Below are 5414 nucleotides of genomic sequence, written 5' to 3'. Positions count from 1 at the left end.
TAGATTATATTATAATATGTATATTTTACTGTGCCTAAATTAATTCCTGGGATTACTTTAAAACTGTGTATAAAATTAATTCACTATCTGAAATATATTGGAAATTTTATGTTTGATAAAAAAAGAATAAAAGAGGAACATAATTACTGTCCACTATTGAGACAAAGTAAAATAATAATGATAGCAATACTGATTATTGCAATAAAAACTTGAACCTAAACTGGTCTCTATATAGATGTTAATTCAATGGATCATGATTATCTTGAAAAGAAATCTACTGAGCACCTTCATGTAGAAACACATAAAAATAGCTTATTGCCTTCCTGATTGTTCATTTTCTCTTTGAATAGGCAGAGCATTCTTATCAATAAAAATCTACCTTTGAAGATAATTTTAATCACCAATCACACACACATATAGTTTGTAAATTACTCTAAAGTACAATTCCACAGTACATAAAAATTTAATAGAACTCTCTAAGGCAGGTTCTTCGTGTAAGCTAAAATACAATACTTTCAGGTGAAATTACTTTCTAAGCCATGTTAAGGAAAGGCTAAGCAATTTTTTACAAATAATTATTATTGAATACTCTGATAGTAGCATGATGTTAAAAAGAAATTTATTAATCTACTTTAGGTTTCTGGATTTTCTGTTTGTAGTCTAACACCATTTATATATCAAATTTCTATTAAACCAGGAGATAAAGGCGATTGCATGTATACAGAGATCATTGAATAGGACTTTAGTTTTTGTTATTTAGTTTTCACTTGCTGTGTATATTAAAAAGGCAATTTATTTAGAATGATTAGTGCCTTTTTATGTCTTGTTTTTCATTTGGGGAGTTATGCTTTTCTATTGTTGATATGATATAATTATATAGTTTTTATGTTAATTAAATGATTAATGTAGTGCCATGAAATAACTAGATATTATAGTGTATTGCACTCATAGAATTTTGAAATGTCCAGTTTAAAAACTAAACAGTGACCTGGACATTTATTATACTTCATAATAGTTATTTTTATTAATATAGCTTTTATTTGCAAGACATCTATACTAATAAAAGGGTAATATGCTAATTATACCAGGAGACCTTCTGGGAGACTGGCCAGGGAGGGCAGTTGGGGGCCATGAAACCGGATGGGGAGGGCAGCTGGGGGCGATCAGACTGGCAGGGGGGACAGTTGGGGGTGAGCTGGCCTGCAGGCAGAGTGCTTAGGGGTGATCGGGCAGGCAGGCAGGTGAGCGGTTAGGAGCCAACAGTCCCGGATGGCAAGAGGGATGTCTGACTGCCTAAACTTGATCAGGCCTAAATCAGCAGTCGGACATCCCCCGAGGGGTCCCATATTGGAGAGGGTGCAGGCCAGGCTGAGGGAACCTCTCCCCTCCCCCGGGAACCAATTTTGTGCACTGAGCCACTGGTGTAATAATAAACAGCAATAACACTGATAAGCATATAGACCAGGGGTCCTCAAACTTTTTAAACAGGGGGCCAGTTCACTGTCCTTCAGACCCTTGGAAGGCCGGACTATAGTTTTAAAAAGATCAGTGCCATTATGGAGCTAGTGGGTTGTGTTCCCCTTGGGAGGCCCAGGGTTCAGTGGAATGGTTTTTACCTTGAGTTGCCTTTTCGTTGGGAATAAGCCAAAAGAGAGTTTACCAGCAAGGGTACTACCTAGGGCAGTGATGGTGAACCTTTTGAGCTCGGCGTGTCAGCATTTTGCAAAACCCTAACTTAACTCTGGTGCCGTGTCACATATAGAAATTTTTTGATATTTGCAACCATAGTAAAACACAAAGACATATTTTTGATATTTATTTTATATATTTAAATGCCATTTAACAAAGAAAAATCAACCAAAAAAATGAGTTCACGTGTCACCTCTGACACAGGTGTCATAGGTTCGCCATCACTGATATAGATGAACAACATTTGTTGATTGGTTATAATGTTCCAGGCATTGTTCTCACCTGCCCTCTTTATAAGTATTTTGTCATTTTGTAGAAATGAAATCTCAAGCACAGTATTGGCAAATAACTTTTCTAAAGCCATATAATGAATTTAGCAGGGTTAAAATTGAAAAACAATATGTCAACATGATTACTAGTAAACATTACTTAATATAATGTTTATTGTTGAGTAAGTAAAGGCCTATCTACACTAATAAAAGGGTAATATGCTAATTAGACTTGATTGACTGGACGTCCGAGGTCCTTCCGGACAAAGCCACGGTGGCGGGAGCTGAGGCAGAGGTGGTTAGGGGCAATCATGCAGGCAGGGGAGCAAGCAGTTATGGGCAAGATCAGGCTGGCGGGGTGAGATCAGGCTGGTGGGGGAGCAGTTAGGGATGAGATCAGTCAGGAAGGCAGAGGTGGTTAGGGGCGATCAGGCTGGCAGGGGAGTAGTTAAGGGCATCAGGCCAGCAGGCAGAGGTGGTTAGGGTGATCAGGCAGGCAGGCAGGTGAGCAGTTAGGAGCCAGCAGTCCTAGATTGCGAGAAGAATGTCCGACTGCCGCTAGATTGGGCCTAAAGTGGCAGCCGGACATTCCCCGAGGGGTCCCAGGTTGGAGAGAGTGCAGGCTGGGCTGAGGGACCACCCCCCCCCCGTGCACAAATTTTGTGCACCAGGCCTCTAGTTTTTATATAATAAAGTATTGCTTAGGGCAGCCGTGGGCAAACTATGGCCCGCGGGCCGGACCCTTTTATTTAATGATGTTTACTTTGAATTTATATTAGTTCACACAAACACTCCATCCATGCTTTTGTTCCGGCCCTCCGGTCCAGTTTAAGAACCCATTGTGGCCCTCGAGTCAAAAAGTTTGCCCACCCCTGGCTTAGAGTAATACTTTTTATTTATGTTTTCATTCTAGATAAAAATTACATTTCTAAATTTGTTTATTGTACTTACTTACAAGTACTTATTTTGGTTAACTATATGTTTTGTTACCTACTGTTGCTGTAAATAATTACAAAAAATTTAGTGGTTTAAAATAATGCAAATTTATTTCTATTTTCTTCTATATTTATCTTATAGTTCTGGAGGACAAAAATGTTAAATGGTTTTCATTGAGCTAAAATCTAAGACTGCTCCTTTGATAGACTCCATAGAGAGTCTGTTCCTTTGCTTAAATGCAATCCTTGGCTCATGGGCCCATCCTCCATATGCAAGCCAGCCGCTCTATCACTTGTACCTCTATTTCCATTGTTCCATCTCCTTCTCTGACTTTGACTTTCCAGATTTCATCTTATTAGGACCTTGTGATCACATTAAGCTCACCTTAATTATCCAGGATGATCTCCCCATTTCAAGACCCTTAATTTATCTACAAAAATCCCTCATCAGTAATAGCAGGAGGACAACAAGTGATATAATTGAAATGTGTTGAATCAAAGCACACAATACAAATATTTATGATGGAAGTAATGTCTCTTTAAATGTTCAAAGATTACAGATATGTTTTTGTAAAACCTAAGTAAAACACATAAATCACAAAAAAAGTTTGCTTTATAAAAGAATCACAGAAAAGTAACTTTATTCTTTTAGATTTTTTTGTCTGTTCTTTAAGTCCTTAGAATTAAGATTTTCTTCTGAGGGAAAATTGGAGGTTTAAATCGTCAGCACAATATATGCCAACTTTTCTCAAAAAAACACAGAATGATTCCCTAACCAATGAGTCAAGAAAGATTGTGAGAAAAGTTAGTTGTTGAAGGATTGTAGTGTAAAATGCATAAAAGAAACCCTGCATATTATGTTATGTGTGCATCTACATTTAGGGAGGTAAGATAGCTAAAGATTTTTAATATTTTTGGTAACAAGTACGTATCTATTGAGGAGATGAGTGCATATAGTTAATCCATACACATAGAGCCTTGTAATGATTTCATGGGGAAATTAATTAGATAAGGTTATTCTATATCTCATAGTTATATTTCTCATTATAAAGAATTAATATTGAATTTTGGTTTATAGATCAATTATTTTTGAGTTTGTTGGTGTGAAGTCATGCATAGGTGACATAGTCATTGTCAATGTATTTTGAAATTAAAATCTTTTAAAAATTATATTGAATTTATTGGGATGACATTGGTTAATAAAATTATATAGATTTCAGGTACATAATTCTATAATACATCATCTGTATATTGTATTATGTGTACACCACCTGAAGTCAAGTCTCCTTCTATACTCATTAATCCCTTTAGTCTCTTCTACCTTCCCCCACCTTCCTTTTCCTCTGTTAATCACCATACTGTTCTCTATGTCTATAATGTTTTTTTCTTTGCTTAAGCTTTTTCACACAGTCCCAAACCCTTTCCCCTCTAACAGAATGGCTATCCTATCTAATAATAGACAAAGATGATAATTGACCTTACCTTCACTACGCCTCCCATGGGCTAATCAGCATGATATGCAAATTAACTACCAACAAAGATGGCGGCTAATTTGCATACTGCAGGCAGGGCGGGAGAGTGTGAGCCACCATCTGGGCGCCGTGTGCCACCTAAACCCCGCACTGCCTAAGCCCCACCCCCAGCCGGGACCCCCATGTGCTGCCTAAGCCCCACTAAGCCCCGCCACCAGCTGGGACAGAGAGCAGGAAAGTGCCGCCCGCAGGCAGCACCCAGCAGGGCCTGCCCCCAGGTCACCGTGGCAATCCAGTGATCCTTGAGAGGGAAAGTGCAACCTGTAGGCAGCACCCAGGAGGGCCTGCTCCTGGGTCGCCATGGCGATCCCAGAGCAGGAAAGTGCGGAGGGCAGGCAGCCCCCAGCAGGGCCTGCCCTCTGGTCTCCACAGTGATCCGGCGATCCGTAAACAGGAAAGCACGGCCTGCAGGCAGCACCCCACCCTGGCCACAGCTCAAGGGAGAGAACAGCACGCAGTGGAGGCCAGGAGCCTGAGAGATCAACATAGAGGGGCGCCCGCTCCAAGCCTCCACGGTGTGGCCGGGGGCAGGCCCCCAGCAGACACACACACACATACACACACACACACACACACACACGGGACGCCGGCTCTGAGCCTCTGCTGCCAGACTGTGGCCATCAGTAGGACATCCACTGAGGGCTCCCGGACTGTGATAGGAGCAGGCTGGGCTGAGGGAACCCCACCCCTCAGTGCACAGATTTCGTGCACTGGGACTCTAGTTAACAATAAGTTAACAAACAACAAATGTTGGCAAGAATGTGAAAAAAATGGAACCCTCATGTGCTGTTGGTGGGAATACAGATTGGAGCAGCCACTATGGAAATCACTATGGAGTTATCTCAAAAATTAAAAATGGTTGCACCAGTCTGCATTCCCACAAGCATGGATGGACATGGAGAGCATTATGCTAAGCAAAATAAGCCAGTCGGAGAAAGATAAATATCACATGATCTCATTCATTTGTGGAATATAATGAACAACATAAA

Source organism: Myotis brandtii, unplaced genomic scaffold (assembly GCF_000412655.1).
Source record: "Myotis brandtii unplaced genomic scaffold, ASM41265v1 scaffold466, whole genome shotgun sequence".
Classification (NCBI taxonomy): domain Eukaryota; kingdom Metazoa; phylum Chordata; class Mammalia; order Chiroptera; family Vespertilionidae; genus Myotis; species Myotis brandtii.
Note: the sequence above shows the minus strand (reverse complement) of the source record.